At 38.1% G+C, this 22,178-nt stretch overlaps 1 protein-coding gene and 1 pseudogene across 8 annotated transcripts in view; both read left to right on the top strand.

Annotated features, from left to right (window-relative positions):
• The window catches only part of DLG2 (discs large MAGUK scaffold protein 2), a 2,113,447-nt gene that overhangs the window by 1,064,891 nt on the left and 1,026,378 nt on the right, over positions 1–22,178 (top strand). The window lies entirely within an intron of this gene.
• Positions 17,879–21,606, top strand: LOC132660576 (small ribosomal subunit protein uS2B pseudogene; annotated as a pseudogene).

Below are 22,178 nucleotides of genomic sequence, written 5' to 3'. Positions count from 1 at the left end.
AAGCAACTGACTGTAAGTAATCCAGTATTATAACATGAAGAGTTACAGGAGATGAAGCTAAAAATGTAAAAAGAAATAAGATCACAGGGAAGCTTGTATCGACTGCTAAGGAACTTAGATTTTATCCTGAATGAAGTGGGACATAAAAGGTTGGTGAAGCCACTGACAAGATTTGGTTAACTCAAATGGCAAATCGACTTGAAAGGAACCCAGCTTAGAGCAGGGGATTGCCAACTGAGAGTAACAGGTGTTGAGGAGACAGCTGATGATGAGCCTACCCAGGGAAGTCGTGTAGAGATGGAATCAGTATGGGGGTGGTCAGTCTCACAGACATACTACAAGGTGTAGTTGGACAGAATTGTAATTGATCAGCTGGGTAGATTCTGGGTGCAGGTGGAAGAGAAAGCAGTGGAAAAATCAGAAGATGCTCAGGTTTCCAACTTGGGCACATGTGGAGATGATGATTCCAGTCACTAAGATAGGGGATACAGAAGCAAGAGCACATTTCAGAGAAGGATGGGGGCATCCTAGTTGGAACATGTCAGGACTGAGGTGCCAAGAGAAGCAGGTATGAGCTGATGACCAACAGGCAGATAGTGTAGAGTGTCATGAAGTTCTGTATCTCCCATTATGATACTGGGCACAGTACAGGACGTGCTACCCTGAAGCATTTTCCAGATGAATTCATTAATGTTAACATGTTCCTAAGATCATTATAGTCAACGTTAAAACCTCAGGCAAAGAGATTTTAAAGGAGCTTTAGCTTGGCTGCGGTTTCTTTTTACATAAAATATTAAAGTCTAATTGGTATCAGGCTCCCAAAGTAGTAAAATTAGAACACACTTAGATAAAACCTGGTCCAAAAAGGAAGAGACCAGACAGACAAACAATGACATTAATTTGTTAATTTGCCATTATTGTTTAAGCAGTTTGAGGTTGTTGTTTTTGTTGTTGTTATTGTTTACTAAGGGAAATATTAGCTTAAGGGAACATTATGTGACTTGTAACATAATTTCTGAGATACAAACTCCACAGCAGTAAAAATGTACATACTTTTCTTTCCTCCTTGCTGAGGAAAGAAGTTTTTGGAAAGGTAGCTGCCTTTTCCTAAATCCCAGTTTACGCCTAAGTCAGTCACTCTGCTTCACTCAGTGAACCGCAAAGAGGGAGCCAGAGCCCTGAGTCATGGGAGAAAGTTCAGTGGAGAGACAAGGTCTGTATCACCCATTCTCTCACTGCTGACTTGCCATCTGACTGAACAAGTTATGCTTCTTCATGATCTTCACTTCCTTTTCTGTGCAATAAAGGAGTTGGTTGAATAGATGATTAAACCCCTTCCATGCTATCGTATTCTATGATTCTCTCATCACAGCTGCCGTTAAGAAGTCTTCATAGTCCTTCTCCATTGTTCATAAGGAACTTTGTGAGTGACTCAGAGCTTGCCAGCCGGGAACATGAAGATGAACCGTTATTGCAAGCTAACATTTTCACTGAAGAAATGCTAGGAGAAATGGCCAGTGCCATAATAACACCCAGATTCGTGGACTGCTTTTCCTTCTTGCTGTATCTGATTTTCCTCTATCACAAAAGAGAGACTGAACATTTGCTTTTATGTTAAAAATTCTCCTGTTAAAACCAAATGTCTGTACGCCCAGTCTAGGTGCCTATGGCATTTGGTTCTTTTCCTGAATGGTTGTACCTAAGGAAAAGATTGTCTTAAATGTATGTGGTTCAAGGTAGAGTAGCTTTTCTCCTCAGTAGTATTTGAGTGTAATATCATTCATGATCTACCAACCCACCTTTAATGTTAGTGGTGCATCCTTTTGGATCTTATTTCTTTCAATAAGAAGCGATATAGATTTGCATACTGACTCTTAAAAATCAGTAATTTAGGGGCACCTGATAGCTCAGTCCATTAAACGTCTAGCTTCAGCTCAGGTGATGATCTCATGGTTTGTGAGTTCAAGCCCCACATCAGTCTCTGTGCTGACAGCTCAGAGCCTGGAGCCTGCTTTGGATGCTGTGTCTCCCTCTCTCTTCCCCTCCCCCACTCATTCTCTGTCTCTCTCTGTCTCTCAAAAATAAATAAACATTTAAAAAATCAGTAATATATGTTCTATCATAATCTTTTTTTTCACATTAAATACCACCTTGAGTTACTGTTAATGCTTTTCTTTAGATCAACTGACTTTTTAATTTTATGTAAGTACTACAGATGCAAACAGGCATAACTTGTTATTCAGTAGGTATATTTAAAAATAGTTAAGATTTTAAGTAGTTAAAGCTTAAACGTAACTCTTAAAATTACCTAACCCTTGGTCTAGTCTCAGCGACATGGTCTGCTGATCTAGGGTAGGCTTGGCTGATCTCAGCTGAGGGTTGATGGGCTTAAAATGTCTCAACTGTGATGGATCATGTCCACCCCACATAATGTCTTATTCTTCAGGAAACTAGCTCAGGTTTGATTATATGGCTCTGGTGACAGGTACCCCAAGAGAGTGAGAAGAAGTGAGGCCTCTTGAGGTCTAAGCTCAGCCTATTGCCAAATCATTTTGCTGCATTCCATTAACCAAAGCATGTCATAGCCACCCCATTTTCAACCACTGGTCTTTATCTCTTGATAGAAAGTATTGCAAAGATTTGTGGTATTTTTGCAATCTCTTGCAACATCAGATTCAAAAAGATATGGATTTAAATCCAGACTTTCCTTAATTTCTCAAAATCTCACTTTCCTCTATGTAAAATGAGGATATAACTGTTAACATCAAAAGTTATAAGTAAAACTGAGAAAAAGCAGAGGACATATATAGAGCTGTGTTTGGGACATAGTATATAATAATTAAAAATACTTACTATTAAACCCCAAATGTTTACATGTGTATTTAACAAGTTGTGTTTTACCTTCCATGCTTATTTTCTCTCTGTTCCTTGAGGTGATGAATATGTTTGGAAATAAGCCTTCCTTCCACCCCATGCCCCCACCACTCAGTCTGTCATTCTGGCTCTATGTGTTAACTATAACTGAAATCCCAAGGCTTGTTGCATGTACATGTTGGCTCCCTTGAAGCTGTATGGAAGTAACGTGTACTGGTGACCCATAAGTGAGGAAAGGGCATTGATAACATATGAAAAGAGGGATTTACACATGGGCACTTGACATTCAGTGAACAGATGGAATGGAGGGTGTTGTGCTGAATCTTGTCGTGTAGAGAACAAGACTTGTCTTTTCATAAGCAGTTCATATAAGAGTTCTGTTGGTATGCTTCCCTGTGATGTGAGTGTAATATAGCCTGAGCTTGCTTCTGAATGCAAGAGGAGAGGAGGAAGAAACAGAGATAGAAGAACAGAAGAAAAAGCAGAAGGAGGAGAAGAAGTAGATAGAAATACAGATGATGAAAGAGAAAGGAGAAGAAGGAAGAAGGGAAGGAGGAGAAAGAGGAGAAGACTACCCCAACTAAGACATAGCTTACTCTGTATTTATGACAAACCAATCTTTCACCTTTCTTTCCATGTACTCCGCTTTTTAGTGTACGCCTATGTAGCCGATAGGAACACAGAGCTGGGCTATTTTGAATGTTCATAAATGTATGTGGCCTCATCTCACTATTAAATAGAAGTGCTAACTATTCTCTAATTTTAGCACATATCTTTTAAATGTCAAAAGACAGATTTTACTCCAACCCCCTTTCCTAGTCCTCAAGCTTTGAGTCACGAGGATAACTTCACTCTATGAAGAAATTGGCAGAAAAGAATAGAATAAAATGCAGAGGAAATTTTTGACAAATTAACTTTAAAATATATTTCTAATCCAGTATCTGGCCAAGTAGGCACCCAAAATGTATTTTCTGAATTAATTTGATAAGGAGGAGAGGAAAGGGGAAAGAAAGATGTCCTCAGAGAAAGAAGTAATAGAAATTAAGGAACTTACATATAATGGAAAGCAAATCCAGTGATGCCATGTAGTACCTGCCTTGGCGTAGACACTAAAAAACATGGATGACAAAGGCACAGTAATCCCATATTTCAAGAATCTCACACTTCAGGGAAAAGAGATAGAGGTAAGAATAAATGATTATCATTAACTGAGATCAGGTCTAAGTCAAAAGTATGCACTGAGTAATATAGGTGAGCATAGGTGAGGCACCTCACCTTGGGAAGGGCATCAAGGGAGCCTTTTTGTAGGAGATAACACTTGAGCAGGATTTGGAAAAAGTAGGAGTAAATCAGAAAAAGAAGTAGGCACAAGACAACATAATCAGTGTCAGGGAGGAAGCTGCCAAGTGACTGGGTTGGAAGGTTATCAGTAACTGGGTATATTTGGAGGCTGGAAAGTTAGGTAGGGCCTAGTTGTAGAAGACCTATGTCCATCTTTATTCTACAAATGTAGATTGAAGGACTCCTAGTGAAGTTTTCAGTAATTTTTATTTAAAGGTCTATCCTTCCGTACATCCATATATTCACTCATTTAACCAGCACCCCACCTCATCCATAATTGAGTTGTGAACACAAAAGTCAGCATGGATGCTTAGTTAGGATTAGGCACTGCCACCAACTGAAGGGAAACCAAAATAGCAGTAGCTTAACTGGAATAAAAGTTTAATTCTCCCTCACTGAAAAGCCTAAATATTCAGGCCATAGCTAGCCTGCTGCACAGTGTTAGTGACCCATCTTGTTCTCTCTTGCTGATCTATCATAGGTGGCCTCAATTTTAATGAAAATGGCAGGACAAAAAGGAATTGAGAAAGGGTGCATAAACACTGTATCTTAAGGAGTGTTTCTGAAACTGCCACAAGATACTTCAGTATATGCTCCATCAGTCACAAGTTGTCCCATGGCCACATGTAGCTGCAAGGGAGGCTGTGAAATATAGCCTTCTTCTATAACAGTAATGAGTAATGACCCTTATACTGAAGCAGTTATGAAAGAAAAGTAGGGAGTCATAAAAGAGTCATCACTTTTATAGGAGCAGCTTTTTTAAAAAAAGAAAAACATCACACAACCCTTAGGACTTGTTTTAAATCCTAATTAACGCATAAGACCTCTTTTCTCAGGAAACCTCATTCGACACCATATTAGACTACTGACCAGTGTTCCATTAAGGCTTATTTTCTTCCTATGATTGTCTGAGCTCTCTTACAGAAAAAAAAATTATCTCTTTATATTCAGCTAAAATTTTTTAAAAAGTTTATTCACTTTGAGAGTGAGAGAGCAAGAAAGCTGGAGAAGGGTGGAGTTGGGGCGGGGGGAGAGAGAGAGAGAGAGAGAGAGAGAGAGAGCGCGCGCGCCAAACAGGCCTTACAGTGCCAACACAGAGCCGGGTATGGGGCTCGAACTCACAAACCGTGAGATCATGACCTGAGCCGAAATCAAGAGTTGGACACTTAACTTAGTGAACCACCCTGGTGCCCTTCAACTAAAATTTTAAGGTCTTGTTAATATGGTAGAAGAGGAAAATAGCTATTGTGAGATGACTCTGGCCAAGGTCAGGCCAATTAACAAGTTTTATACGAGTTAGTAATTGGATGGCTTTTGATGGCTGCATGACACTGAAGCTCAGGGCTTCAAACCTTCAGCAGTCATGCAGTATTTAATTCCAACTTTCAAGTTTAGTAGCTACCCTTTCTTCTAACCATATCAAGCATGACACCTGCAGTAAGTGCATGATAAAATAAAGGTGTGTTGAACTGAGTTTATTTGCACACTTTAACAGTGAGGTCAAACACATAAAGACATATATTTTATTCAACCATATATTTATTCTAATTCCTTGATTAATTCATCCAATTAACATTTATTGAGCTATTTTTAAGGGCTTGCATGATGCTCATTGCAGGGAGAATAATAAAAAAATTATCAAGTTATAGACTCTACTTTTGAAAAGCTCATAATAGAGCAAAAAGACAGTTGTATACACAAATAATTTTGATCCTCTAGTAAGTGCTACCCAACACTGAGGAAGTGCAATGGAGGTGTGTTATTTCAGCCTGATTGTTGAGATAAGACATCACAGAGGAAGCAGTACTTGAATTCAGCCTTGAAAGATGAGTAGGGATCCACCAAAGAGTCATCAAATACACGAGTAGTTCGTTTAGTGTCAAATAGTACCTAATATCTGTTCCAAAGCCTGCGTAAGCAATACAGCCTCTCCTCCCCACGAAGGCTCATTCTATGCCATGCTCAACAACTGACTAGTTATCTAGTTGTATACATTGCAGCTTGTTTACTCACTGCCTAGGGTAGTTTGAGTTTCATGTATAGTGAAGAAATTCTGTGTCACCCTCAAGGTAGCATAATCATAACGATCCATAAGCCAATTATTCACTGCCCTCCCTCATGCTTTTTTTCCCATTCTTCCTTCCTCTTCTGTTCAATAACATGTGTCTGAGGTACCATTTATACCCCGCAGCTAGACATTCACCTTGTCTCATTTTCTCAGGTGAAATCAGTTTTTCAGCCATAGTAAGCATGCCCCTGGAAATGTGTCACTGCTGTTCTGCCCTCACTAGCAAGCATTTTCTGTTTTTCATCGCAAAGTAGTGATGTGTTTCAGGCTTTGAGCAACATCCGAGTTTTCACCAGCTGTGTTTTGCATTGTCCTCATTTTGTATAATTAAGAAAAACAGGAAGCCAATCACTTAAGTAAAGCTGACCCTCTTCATTCTGCAGACCCGGGAAAGGACTACATCAGGGTTTTTTATAGTACAGTTTTTACAAAATGTATCCTGCAATCCACTTGAAAGTGGAACAAGGTTAGAGGAGCTGTGGCAGCATGGCGGCCTTCCTCTTGACTACAAACAGCTGTGCTTTTCTTAAACCACACAGTCTGGTTTAACACTCTTATATAATTTGATTTGTCACATTGTGACTTGTGACAGAGGATTTCCCCTGCCATTTTTTATACAAGCTCAAATCTTGGGGGACACGGGGACTTTTTGACCTAACCCTTATATCCTCTGTGTGTCCAGCTTTTTTTTTTTTTTTTACATTTTTGACCGCACTATATAGGTATTTGCAAGTGAGTTTCTTTCATTTTTAATTTTAATTTTTTATGTGTATTTTTTTTGTGAGAGAGAGAGAGTGAGAGAGAGCAAGCAAACAAGCAGGGAGGAGCGGAGAGAGAGAGAGAGAGATTTTCCAAGCAGGCTCTGTGCTTTCAGCGCAGAGCCCAATTTGGGACTCAAATTCACCAACTGTGAGGTCGTAACCAGAGCTGAAACCAAGAGTCGGATATTCAACCAACTGAGACACCCAGGTGCCCTACACCTGAGCCCTAGACTGCTATTCATTCTTACTGAAGATTAAAACCAGTAGTATGTATCTGAGAAAGAGCTTCTTATTCTACTTATTCTTTTTATTCTACTTCCTTATACAGAAGGGAAAAGCAATTACTTTATCATGTTAAATTTCATCTAGAAACAGTGTTGTGTTAAGGGTCAGTAGCACTAAATTAGATTAAATATTTACTGAGATCATATTTGTGGACTACTGTAATCTGTAAGGAGGTTGTAAAGATATTTAAAACATAACCACTGCCTTCAAAGAATTCATGGGAGAAGTGGACGGGGGTACAATCAAATATAATTTATAGTAGGATATGATCTGGGTCCTATTCTCATAATCACCTGTTTTGTGATTAAACCCATCTTCTACCTATACGAATTTGATCTAGAGCATCAAATCCTATCAAGTGATCCTTCCCAGCTAGCATCTGAATGTGAGTAATTATTGCTCGTTCTTTCAACAGATATGTACTAATTACATACTGTGTTCCAGGCATTGTGCTGTTTTCCTCAGGTTTGGAAATGTTCCCTCAGTGGCATCCATAGTGCCACTGGATGCCACTATCATTTACTAGACACTATTATTTTCTAGTCACTTTATTCATCTAATAAGCTCTAGGAGGTAGGGATTTTCATCCCCATGTACAAATGGAAACTGACTCAGTGAAATTAAATAATCTCCACAGAGTTATACATTAAGTAACTGGTAGATTTACACCAAAACCCCTACAACTGTGCTGACTCTCCATTGTACTACTTTTGAAGCCCATGCTTTCAGCTAATGCAGACATTTTATGAGTATTTTGAGTGCATGGAGTACTAATGGAAAGGGAACTATTTTACATGGCAGAAGGTTCTATTGGAACCTTATAGTTCCATATATATATGGAACATATATATAGTTATATATATAGTTTAACACATATATATATATATATATATATATATAGAGAGAGAGAGAGAGAGAGAGAGAGAGAGCGAGCGCACATTTTAGTTTTGTTTTTGAGTTCAAGATCAGAAAGAAATTCTTTAAACATATACATATGCATTGGGAATAAATCAGCTAGGATTAATACAAAGAACTTCAAACAAGTTTAACATAGAAATGGTGACACAAGAGAAGTTGGAGAATCTATCTCTAGAAGTTTTTAAAATTAGATTGTTTTTTTTGTTTTATAAAAAGTCATATGGACTGAATTGTCTCTCAAGGCTATTTCAATTTACAAACTGATCACATTACACTATGATATCATCACTAAACAGACTTGAAACTGCAAACACCTAGAGAAGGACTTCCTGGTTTAATAACTATAGTCCAGGTAGCTGCCACCAGGTGGCAGTAGCCAGGCACTCATATCTGCTATTTGAGAAAAATCACCGAATCAGAGACTCTTAAGAGGGGTCCTGGATAATATTTGGTCCAAACCATCAGACAATTAAGGAAATTTGAGACTCATAACCATGATTAAGCATAGTTATATGAGAATTGCCTTTTTATTAAAGAAAAATCTACATAAATATTAAGCCACATTATATGTGGAATAAAACAAAATGGAGGTGCTATTTATGGTAATATTTAAAGCAAGAGATATTTTAAGCTTATTCAAGTTCTCCTTCTTACTATTCCCTCTCAATCAGCCCTCCTCCAGTCTCATCAAATTAAGGAACAGTACAGTATACTCTTGGGTAGGACTCTTTTTAGGGGGTGGATGTCTTCCTTTAGGGACATTTGTAGTGTCCCCAGGGAATCTGCAAAGCCAGTCCCCTAAGTTTGACTCTGATCCAAATCACTGAAGCTCAGTGCTAACAGTGACTTAGCCAGCCTCTTGTGTAGTGTTCTCACATTTGTTCTTCTATGGCAGGCATAGAGAGCAACTCATTCCTGTAAACATAGCTAAGCTTCTCTGAAATCCCTTAAAATACTGCATTACAGTCACCTCTTATTATCACAGCATCAGTTATGTACCTTACAATTGTTCTAACCTAGGTAAAATAGCTGTGCTTTATTGTAGTTGAATTTACTATAATTGGACTCCTTTCTCTTCCCTTAAAGCAAACACAACAGGATGTAAGTGAGTGAGATGTGATGTTATATCCTCTTACATCTGCTCTCCTTTTTGAAGTAAATCATTTACAATCACTGTATTAACAATATTAGAATACCTGAAATGCTTCTCATAAATGAACACGACACACCTGTGTATCTCCACGGTACAACAGAATACTGCTGTTCCGGCCTAGTTCCCTAAAATTTTTGGGTTAGGAATCTCTCTACCAGATAATGAAAACTACCTGCACTGAGATCATATGTCTGCTTAGAGGCAAAGCCGGGAAGAAGGTGTAAGTCACTGTAGTCATTCTGGTGTTCATTTAGCTGTTTTACTTAAACTTTCTGGAACTAAGAGCCAGCTTTGCAGGAGTGACAAGAATAAAACTAATTTTAGGCTTGCCTTTTAACTGCTTCAACCTGAAACAGAGATAGCATCTGAACCCCATCTGTCAGCTATGCCACCTTGCCCTGTGCTATCTAACACATTTTGACTCTTTCATTGAGCTTGCAATGCCACTGCTCATGGCAGAAATACCAAGTTCTGGAGAAAAGCACGATTTATTCCAACTCAGGGGATTATTGTCAAAAGGTCATCCAGTTCTTTCTTTTTACTAATTATGTTAGAGGAAGGATTTAAAAAAAATGTCAGGCTTTAAAAATATGTATCAACATATATTTTAAACAGAATTAAAAAGTCACAATAGTATTATGCATAGCGTTCCTTGCATCTATGGACGTGTGGTGGGTGTGGATTCATTCATCCATTTACATCATCCATATTCATCATTATGTTTTGTGAAGGCCTACTGTCAGATGTGGCTGAAATCACCACAGGTGTCAGTAGATCCTTTCTTTGCTCATTCAACATGGATTTAGTTGGATACTATTATATTTTATTCACCTTGTTAGGCATGAGGAAATGTGGCCTAATAGTGAATGGATTTTTATAGAAATATTACTCAAGATAAACTTAATTAAATGGAGTTGGACTGCAATTTTAAAAAAGGTGTATTTTTTTTTCTTCTAAGAAATAAATGTTAAGGGTTTTTTTTTGAATCATTACAATATGCACAAGGTACATCAACTCTTCTAGTTGCTTGGAGGAATATCAAAAAATAAAAGAAAAGATTACTGTTAAAATTCATTTAATTGTAAGCCATAATACATACATCTCTTAGATTCTTATTTAAATAAATGATGTAAGCAATTCCAGAATACCATGATATGATTTTCAAGCTAACTGTTTTAAGCATCAAGTGATAAAATGTAGAGGGAGAGAGCCCTTTCAGATGAGGCAAATCTGGAAGGCTTCATGTAGGCATTGGGAATTTGAGTTAAGTTGAACTCTCCCTCTAAAACAAATGAGTATTCCAAATGCAAAGAAGGAAGTAGGTAGAGGGGCTCTTGGGTGGCTCAGTTGGTTAAACGTCTGACTTCAGCTCAGGTTGTGATCTCACTGTTCATTCACGTATTCCAGCCCTAGGTCAAGCTCTGCGCTGACAGCTCAGAGCCTGGAAGTTTGCTTTGGATTCTGTGTGTCCCTCTCTCTCTGTTCCTCCCCCATTTCATGCTCTGTCTCTCTCTCTCTCAAAAATAAATAAAATGTTAAAAAAAAAAAGTAGATAGCAACACTTTTTTTTTCTCTCTCTCCTTTTCCTTCTGTTCTTGAGCCTGGCATTAGATAGAGACACAGGCAGTTATAGGAAGTGTTGGCATTAGCTTAGGACTTAGGAGATCTAGATGGTAGTCTTCGTCCAGCCTGTGAAAGTCATGAGGCCTGAGCATATCCTCCTGCAAGCAGGAGGTTGAACCAAAGGATGGCTTAGAGTGGGCTTAGATCCCACTGCAGGATCACTCATTATATTAGATATTGCTTGATATTATAAAAGCATACCTTCTTCAATGGACATTTTGTCCCATTAGGATTAGCAGAAGTCAAGATTGAGAAACAAGTGTAAAACTAAATTATCTAAGTGGATTCTATGTGATTGAAACCTAGTTGCTATTTTGTTTGGCATTTATAGTATTCATCAATACTTAGGAAGCAAAAAAATAGTGTCCATTTTAAATCTTCAAATTAATATGTATTGTGTACCAGGTGCATGGTCTATCCTAGATATTAATGAATGATTTGCCTTTCAAATACTTTCTCAGCAATTCAAATGAAATGCTATCCATATTTTCTAATACATGTTTCATTCTTGCTGTAGACTGTAGCACAAATTATATTTCACTCAACAGTTATTCAATACATATTTAATGAATGCCTATAAATACCAAGCACTGAGCTTACAAGATGCAAGGGATATACAAATAAATAAAATGCTTAAAACTTAGTGTCCTTCCTCATGAAGATTACAGTCCAGTGGTGGAGTCACATATATAAATAAATCAATTATATTTCACCATATTAGAGTTTAAACCAAGAGCATTGGAAAGCACAGAAGGAACATGGACTTCCTGGGTGCAAGGCTTCACACACAAAGTAACATTTAAACTGAGTCTTAAAAGACTGGTGACGAAATGGCAGCCCTCAAGGTACAACCAGCACAGTGATGAGTGCATCATGGAGTGCATAAGGAAAGTCTCATCTGCGACAGCCTATTTGATGCTTACTCACATAGTAATTGCAGAAATAAGAAATAATTCAAAGTACTTACCACAGTGCCTAGGACAGAATAGGTGATCAGCTAAGGGTGGCTATCATTTGTATTATCATCCAGACCTATTGCACTATACGTATTGCCACTTGCTGGTATAGACTCCAGATCTCCATTGTACTTTTTCTTCATAGCTTATATATGTTTATAATTAAGAAGTCATTTATGCATTTAATATCTGCTTTCCTACAGACTGTAAGTGAACTCCATGAGAAAAGGAAATAAAATTATATTGTTGATTGTTGTATTCTTAGTATCTAGCACAGTGCCCAGACCATGAGAAATAACCAGTAAACATTTGTTAAAAGAATATGTAATGATAGGAAGACACCAGTAAGGAATGGTCTGTCATTAGGAAAATGTAATGGCAAGTCATATGAAAAAGGCTGAGAACTCTACCTCCAGAATATTAATTTATTGAATTTCCTTCACAGCAAAGGAAGGCACCCAGACCTCTTAGACCAGCAAGTACTCCATCAGGAACTCAAGGTCCAGCACACCCCTCATTTTCTTCTCTCAACCCTGCATTAGTGTAATCCCTAAATTAGCCTCAAAGGGAGTAGTCCATGGATGGCCAGAGAAAGTAACTTTGTGATTTTTCTGTTGCTTTTGATACAAAAATGTAGATTTCATTCAGTTGAGTCTACCTCCCCACAGCCCTTAACATTTTCTAACCAACCCCTCTCCTCCTCCAACCAACATACCATGTCTCATGGAAAGTTTATTAGAGGAGCCCATTCAGATCCCCTGGGACTTCATTACTTTCCAAAGCCATGATGAAGCATTATTCTGAATAAAATTAAGTTCTACTTCTTCCAATTAACAGCAGATGATGAAAGTGCCTGCCAGTTCTGTTGCCTTTCAGCTGGGTGTTTTTCTCTTGCTTGGTCATTTGTAAAATGTGAGCCCTCCTAATGGGGGATCTAGTTATTCACTTGAATTAATGAGTTTCAGCTGAATTAATAGTGCCTGGCACACTGTGGGTATTCAGTAACAGTCAACAGCAATTTATATGCTGACTTAACGTGCTCCATTTGAGAATGTTGGCTAAAATCAATATAATGTGGCTTTCCTACTTGATTTGACTTAAAAAACATCAAGTTCCCAAATTTGGGTCTGAGAAAAAAAAAAAAAAAAAAAAATATATATATATATATATTCTATCTATATCTATTCTATATCTATTCTATACATAAATATATGTATTCTATATATACTGTATATATTCTATATATATATTCTATATATATTCTCTATATATATTCTCTATATATATATTCTCTATATATATATTCTCTATATATATTCTCTATATATATATTCTCTCTATATATTCTATATATATATTCTATATATTCTATATATATATATTCTATATATATATTCTATATATATATAGAATATATATATATAGAATTCTTCTCTGAAAATAACTGAAAGAATTCTGGAATATCTTTTGAGATGAACTTCTTAAATATTTCCAACGCGTACACAAGATCCTCCAGCCTACCAGTATCAATATTTTGAGACTTAGATTCTTTGTCCTAGAATAATATCTGGCAGACAGTAGACCTTTATCAAAATAATAGCTGAAAATAAATAGAAGGAACATGTCACAAACAATATGTTAGGGCATAGCCCATTACTATGCACCCAGTGGACACTCAATAACAAGTGATATAATGAATTTTGTATTAAAATAGAAAAAAAAATGTCTCAACCAAGAAAATAAAATGCAAGGAAGTACTGATCAGGAAAGAGTTCTATTCACAGGACTAAAGAGGTGAAGTTAGCAAGTTCACATTACAGTGAAGCATATGGTGTCTAATGCCTTATAGCATATGTTTGCATGTTGAAGCTTTTAATTAGAAGGGATTATAATTCCACTGAGATCCTTATAGTTCTGGACTGAGAGCGTTAAAAAATCAATATTATGTGCTTGTTAAATTATAACCTTTGTGAAAAATCAATAATATGTTTGCTGAGAAAAATATTTGACATGTCAGCTGAATTATGGAAACTTCTCATGCCAGTGGCTAAACCCAATGATTTATTTAATCATATTTATTAAGTGGACTACTTTATTTTATCAGTATATTATACTGATTTACATATGCACACATTGCCCGGAGCTACGCCCTCTCCCCAGCTCCCCTTGGCTTACCTCCTCATGGACAGAACCAAGTCTTCTACCTCTTATTTACAAGCAACTCAGTGTTTATGTTTAAATGATTTTAATTATAGTAACAACAACTGTAACAACAGATAAAAATTCTAACAATGTAAGCTCTGTGTCAAGTACTGTATATACTGATGGGAAATATGCGTTGGTTAAATTATTCACCTTTATGCCATATTCATTCATTCATTCATTCATTCAGGAAGCTAGTTAACATTCATTGATACCTACCAGCTGGCCAGCAATAGTGTAAATCTCTAGGTCAGTATCAAAGAAAAATCTATCATGACTCCTTGTTGGTAAGTAACATTGGAGGAGAGAGAGAGAGACAAAAAGATTAGAATGGCATAATACAACATGACGGCTCTGACAATGCTATATAAAAATGTTTTAGGGCCTTAGAGGAGTCATGGATAACAGCTGGAGGAAACCCGACATCTTCAGTAGGGTGGTATTGCAACTGGGACTCAAATTTGCGTTTCAACTGAATGTTGAATGTTATAACCCTCACCATAAAGTGAGAAGCAGCCCTCAAAGTCAGCAGCCCTCACCATATCATGGAAATCTGAACAGCCTAATACACAGATGTGGGAGAAATTTTGTGTGGCTGAATAAGACCTTGAGAACTGAAATGTGCAGAGAATGGGAGAGAGAGAGAGACAGAGTGTGTGTGGAGTGCAAATGAAATAAGACGAAATGAAACTAGAAATGCAGATTCAAGATAGTTTCCAGGAGGTCTTGTATGTCAGGCAAAAGAGTCTTGAATGTCCTCTGTGATTAAAGGGAGCCAAATTAGAATGCTCCTGGAGCAGTGACAGGTTCTGAGTTTTATTTAAAATAAATAAAAAAGAACAGGGACTTTTGATTACTCCTTTACAGAAGGGAGAACTGGGTAAATATTAAGATATTACAATATGTAAGAAGCATGAATATTATATCCATAAAGAATCTACTAGGGAATAAATCCTTGCTTTATAAACTTTCTAAGAACAATCACACTCAGACCTAGGCGTTGAGCTTTAAATTTGAGGATGCTTAGCTTGCCACCTTGTGGCTGAAGGAAGATTCTGCACATGAAGGATGTTTTATCTGAGAAACAGACAAACCCAAATCAGTTAGTGAAACAAAGTATTTGTTAAACTCTATTTCATGTATTTGAGATAAAAAAGAAATGGATAAAAATGACACTTAGAATGAATATTAATTATTGCAAAAATAAGAATCAGAAAATGAACCTTGACTCCTTTCTCTTTCATCTCTTTAAAAAATTTTTTTAAAATGTTTATTATATTTGAAAGAAAGAGAGCAAGCACGAGTCAGGGAGGGGCAGAGAGAGAGGGAGACAGAATCTGAAGCAGGCTTCAGGCTCTGAGCTGTCAGCACACAGCCCAGCCTGATGTGGGGCTTGAACCCATGAACTGTGAGATCATGACCTGACCCGAAGTTGGATGCTTAACCCACTGAGCCAGCCAGGTACCCCTCTTTCATCTCTTGTATAATGTATATGTAAGCCATGTTGATTCAATTTCCAAATGTATATCTACCTATATACAGTTATTTTCCTTGATAATGCCAAGTTTTGCCAAGAACATGGAATAATCATAGCTCTTTTCTATTACTGGTCGGATATAAATTAGTATATTTCTGATGATAGATACAACCATTTTGGAACAATTTGGTTATCTAGCAAAATTGAAGATGTTTATATGATCCAGAAATTCCACTCCTAGGCACATGCGTAATGAGATTCATACATATGTGAACCAAGAAACATATATAAGAATTCTGTAGCATTATTGTTACAGTTTTGTTATTCCAGAAAGGAAAACAATAAAAATATAATGTTCTTTGGCAAGTAAATGGTACGTTGTGGTGTACCATACAATGTAGTACTCTACAAAATTAAAAAGAAATGAACTCTACCTGCACACGTCACCATGAATGAATTTCACAAAATTGCAGAAAGAGAGCCACAATATGAAACAGCTTATGTAGAGTTCCAAAACCACACACTTTTTAGGGATACTATATCAGTCAATTCAATGTCCTGCCAGAGAAATAGAACCAGTATACGTGGTATGTATATTTTAAGGAATTGTCTTATGTGATTGTGGGGACTGGCAAGTCTTAAGTCCAGAGGGAAGACCAGCAGGCTGGACACTCTCAGGCAGGAGCTGAAGCAGCAGTCCACAAATGAGGTGTTATCTGAGAAACCTGCAGATGATACCCATTGTTAGAAAATTCCTTCAGAGAAACAAATAATGGATACTGCAGCTTACTGAAGTTGACACATAAAACTCTCCCAGATACATGTCTAGATAGTTAGTGAGACAATTGAAAAAAGCAAGGAATCATGAACAGGAAATTTAACAGTTTCCTCCATAGAGAGGGAGATAGAAATGAATAGTGATGGGCACCTGGGGTTTCTACTATATTGATAGTATTCAACTTCTTAAGCTGGGTGATAATTATAGGGAGTCTGTTATATTATTCTTTGTAGCTTGTATAGCTGATATAAATTATTGTGTATGCATGAATGACTTCACAGCGAATTTTAAATGTAATTTTTGTCAAAATACAAAATAATTATCTTCTAAGAATGTAGAGGTCCTCTCAGTATAAGTTAGGGAGTTTGGACTCTTTTGTCCTCAAGTATTTTAAACATTGAGGGCTACTACTAAGATCCAAAACAGAAAAATTAGGAAGAAAAATTTCTAACTTGATTTTTGGTCAATGCTCATGTTTATTAAAAGCGATCAGAAGGCCATTTTTGAGGGGAGACTGACACAGAGTTACTAATCCTCAAGGCGAATAACATACAATTGCTTAAAGTCCACCTGCTACCTGGACCTCTTCCTTTTTCCTTCCAGGCAAAAGATGAGTCCAGGTGAGAGGGGATTTCATCACCAACTATTTTAAAGTTCATTTTTTTTGTTGTTGTTTCTTATCTTTTCTGAGGAAGGATGTTGGAAGTTTGAAGGAATAACATACACGAACATTTGGAATGTTTTTGTGCTTAAGCAAGTAAGAACTTGGAGTCTGTGGGCCTTGGATGTTTCCTCACAGTAGAGCGTGAGGAGGCAGAGCTCACTGCAGACTCTGTGACATGCCTGTTCCAGGTACCAGAATGAGTCCCCTGAGAGCATCCAAATGGCCTTTCTCCTTTGTCCTCTAACTGCTCTAATCCATTCTTCATAGGATTCCAGTGTAAGTTTTATGGTAACAATAATTTAAAAAAAACATGTAATATAAAATTTTCCATCTTTACCATTTATTATTTATTTTACTTTTTAAGTTTATTTTGAGAGACAGAGAAAGCACAAATCTGGGAGGGGCAGAGAAAGAGAGGGAAAAAGAGAGAGACCCAAGCAGGTTCTGCACAGTCAGCACGGAGCCCAGTGAGGGGCTTGAACCCACAAACTGTGAGATCATGACCTGAGCCAAGGTTGGATGCTAAACAACCTGAGCCACCCAGGCACCCCTTAACCAGGTTTTAAATGTACAGTTCAGTGGTATTAAGTATATTCACATTGTTATGTAACAGATCTCCATAACTTTTTCATCTTGCAAATTAGCAACTTTTGTGTAATGAAGAAGTCCCTATGAATCAGCATTCTACTTTCTGTTTTTATGAAGTTGACCATTCTAGATAGTAAGTGAAATCATACAGAATTTGCCTTGTTGTGACTGACTTATTTCACTTAGCGTAATGTCCTCAGAGTTCATCCGTGTTTGGCTGTGTCAGAATTTCCTTCCTTTTAAGGCTGAGTGCTATTCTATTGCATGTACATTTCACATTGTGTTCATACATTCGTCTGTCCGTGGGCATTTGGGTTGCTCCCACCTCTTGTCTATTGTGCATAATGCTGCTGTGAATTTGGAGATGCAAATCTTTCTGCCAGACCCTGCTTTCAATTCTTTTGGCCATCTGCCCAGAAGTGAGATTGCTGGACCATATGGTAGTTATATTTTTAATTTTTTGAGGAAACTACCATTTTTCCATAGTGGTTACACCATTTTAAAATCCCACCAAGAGTGTAAGAGTAGGCTTTTTAAATATAAATCAGATCATGTCTCTTTCCTCTTGAAATCCTCTATCAGAACTCTAATTTTCTCAGGTTGGGAGCCTAAATAGTTTCTGAGGGCTATATGGTCCTGTGTGGTCTGCCCTACTTTACCTTTCCTGCTTCATATTTCACTACACTTGCCTTTCTTCAGAAAGCTCTGTCAGTCCTACAGCCCACTACAGTGGGCAAGCCCACTTCTTGCCCAGCTCAGACGCTTTCATGGTTGTTTTTCCTTTTCATTTGGAATGTAGCCCACCCAACTCTTTATGTGGGAATTCTGTCATTCTTCAGGATTCAACTCATACATCATCATTTTACAAAGTGTCCACTGACCTCCTATACTGAATAAGGTTTCTCCTTTGTGCTCTCTTGGAATACTTTCTCATTTCCTTAACAATCTGGAATTGTTTTGTTTATTTGGTAATTTTGTTTTGTCAGTCACTTCTACTAGAAGGGAAGCTCCATAAGAGAAGGAATGTTGTCTGTCTTGTTTATTATTGAATCCAAGAAGCTAGTGCCCCTAATAAACCTACAGATTATTCTTTGCTCAAGACTGAACAAGTCTTGTCCAAATTAAGGAAGGGGTAGCTATTTTAGGGTAAAGAATGGCATGCTTAAGAAGTTTCCCCGGATTTTTAATTTTTCACATCTTGATGAAACTTTTACAAGAAAGAAGAAGAAAACACACACAAAAATGAAAATGTAGCTAAGAATGGAATGGACCAAGACAAATACAAAGTGAGGCCAGAAGTTGCCCATAGCTTTAAGAGCTAAGTTGTTTTGTTTTGTTTTGTTTTGTTTTGTTTTACCATGAATAGAGAATGTACACCAACTGACCTCTGTTAACCTTGCCAAGTCTACCAGTTTATGAAAGTCCAAACTATACAGAAGTCTAATCTTTCAGACCCTGTTGTCATGGATGATAAATTTATCAGTTATATTTCAGATTTTGAATTGAACATCTCAGGCAATTTATTCTGCAAAATTCCTTGAAATGTTAGTTGCATGTTGCAAATTTTAAGGGGAGGTGACAAGCTTAGTTACACTGTAGCACATAAATGGTGATCTCCTTTTGGTAATATTTCTATGGCTCAGAATAAACTTAATTTCTGTCTAAGACAACTGTTTAAGGCTCTGCTCTGTATGAAGTCCTCTGGAGGAAACAATGTAAGAACCTGCCTTCAAGCATTTTAATATCTTCAGATGTTCTGCTCTGTTATCACTCCTCTCTGACTTTGAACCTGCTGTTCCTTTGCCAATACCCTTGCTGTTTCTTTGCCTAATGCTTTCTTATTTTGTAAGATAAATCACAGGTGTCCTATTCTCCAAGAAACTATCCCCTTATACCCCCAAAGCCAGATTAAATGTACCTCCATGGGAACCTATGTATACTATACTTTAATGTGGCATTTCATCAATTCTAAGATGCACTTTTTAATATTTAGCATCTCTAAAATCAAATGTGTCTCATCAATGACATCCTAGATTGATTAAATTTGTTATTCTCAGTTACTGAAAAGGGAGCTCATGGGAGCTGGGGCTGTGGTTCATCTTTCTAAATATTTTCAGTGTCTATTACAGTGCCTCAGTAACTCACTATAAATGCTTAACAAAAGGACAGAGGGATAGAAAAGCTACAAACTCACTGATGGATGGCTTCATTATGAGAGAAGTGTAAAATGAAGATAAATAGAGGTTATATCTGTTTGGGAAAGATCAGGGGAGACCAGAAAAGTGGACATTTGAACAGAATCTCAAACAAAGAGAACGAAATTTCCCACCCAATAATTCAAGGAGCATCATTCAAGGCAAAAGCAAGAGCACAAACAGGAAAGTGAGAAAGATGAGTGAGACTTGGGGAAAAAAAGTTGTTTGGCTAATTTTAGTGGAATGCAAATGGGTAAAGAAGTACAGTCAGAGGAATGTGGAGAGAGATTAAGAGTGGCGTGAATACTATGACAAAGTGTCCATGTTTTGTTCCAGAGCACAGAAAAGGGCTTTAAAGGGTGAGTGATATGGTGAAGTTGTGCTTAACTATGTGCCCAGGGGTGATTGGTTGAATGACTTGACTTGTGGAGAGAATGCAGATAAGAAAAGTAGATACCACCTTTCCACGCTACCCAGGAAGGGGTCCATATGGCATTGTTTTGCGTTCACATCATAACTTAAAGGAAAACTTCCACAATGCCTGGACCCTTTTGATGTCCTGCAAATGAAAGAGGAGGATGTCCTCAAATTCCTTGTATCAGGAACTGATTTAGATGGCACCAACCTTGACTTCCGAATGGAGCAGTACAGCTACAAAAGGAAAAGTGATAGTATCTACAGCATAAATCTGGAAGAGAACCTGGGAGAAGCTGCTGATGTGGCAGCTGCAGCCATTGTTGCCATTCAGAACCTAGCTGATGTCATTGTCATATCATTCAGGAATATTGGCCAGTGAGCTATGCTGAAGTTTGCTGCTGCTACCAGAGCCACTCTTTTTTTATTATTATTATTTTTTTAACGTTTATTTATTTTTGAGACAGAGAGAGACAGAGCATGAACGGGGGAGGGTCAGAGAGAGGGAGACACAGAATCTGAAACAGGCAGGCTCCAGGCTCTGAGCTGTCAGCACAGAGCCCGATGCGGGGCTCGAACTCACGGACCGCGAGATCATGACCTGAGCCGAAGTCGGCCGCTTAACCGACTGAGCCACCCAGGCGCCCCCAGAGCCACTCTTATTGCTAGCCACTTCTCTCCTGGAACCTTCCCTAACCGGATCCAGGAATCCTTCTGGGAGCTGAGACTTCTGGTGGTTACTGACCCCAGGACTGACCACCAGCCTCTCACAGAGGCATCTTGTGTTAACCTGCTTACCATCGCTCTGTGTAACAGAGTCTTTTCTGTGCTATGTAGACATTTCTATCCCTTGCAACAACAAGGGGGCTCACTCAGTGGGTCTGATGTGGTGGAGTCTGGCCCAGGAAGTTCTCCACATATGTGGCACCACTTCCCATGGGAGGTCATGCTTGATCTCTGCTTCTATGGAGACCCTGAAGAGATTGAAAAGGAAGAGCAGGCTGCTGCTGAAAAGGCTGTGACTGAGGAGGAATTTAAGGGTAAATGGACTACTTTAGTTCGCTGCTATTTAACCTGAAGTTGCAGACTGGTCTGAAGGCTTGCAGCTGCCCTCTGTGCCTATTCAGCAGTTCCCTACTGAAGACTGGAATGCTCAGTCTGCCAGTGAAGACTGGTCTGAGGCTCTCATTGCTCAGGCCACTGAATGAGTAGGAGCAACCACTGAGTGGTCTTAAGCTGCTCTTCTGCAGAGGCAAACAAAAGGGAAATGAGGTTGACAGAAAGTAAAGTTTCTAAAAGTTGAAAAAAACCCAAAACTAGTTACTAAGTGGCTATCGCTTATTTAACAAACGTTTATTCAGCACCTACGTAGGTATTACAGCAATAAATAAGATTTAGTCTTATTTATTGAATCTATAAAGGTGAACGTCAAACAAACAGGCAAAAATTATAAAATAAAAAGTACTCTGTGTGTGCACAGGTCGCTATCAGTCCTGACCCTAGTCGGGTTGGACACAGGTGTCAGGGGAAGTGGATCAATCAAAGAGGCTTCTGGGAGGAGGTATCATCTTAACTGAGCCCTGAAGGTGAAGAGATGGCAAAGATATCTGGAAAGTAGCAAGTACAAAGTCCCAGTGGTTATATATTACTCTTACTCTGAATTACAAATAATTAAGAATGGAATGGTAAGTTGGTGGGGTGGGGGGAAATGGAGAGGTAGGGAAAGGAAGGTTGCTGTGTTGAGGTGGGGAGAGTCAAGAATGTAGTTGGAAAGGGAAATAAGAGGAAAGTGTAACATTCTGGGGAGAGGAAACAAGGGCCTGATGGGGAAAGGGCAATGGAGATGGAAAGAAGAAGAGTCCTTGCTGAAGCAGAATCCAT

Source organism: Panthera onca, chromosome D1 (genome assembly GCF_046562875.1).
Source record: "Panthera onca isolate mPanOnc1 chromosome D1, mPanOnc1 haplotype 2, whole genome shotgun sequence".
Classification (NCBI taxonomy): domain Eukaryota; kingdom Metazoa; phylum Chordata; class Mammalia; order Carnivora; family Felidae; genus Panthera; species Panthera onca.
This window is presented reverse-complemented; position numbering and strand designations above follow the sequence as displayed.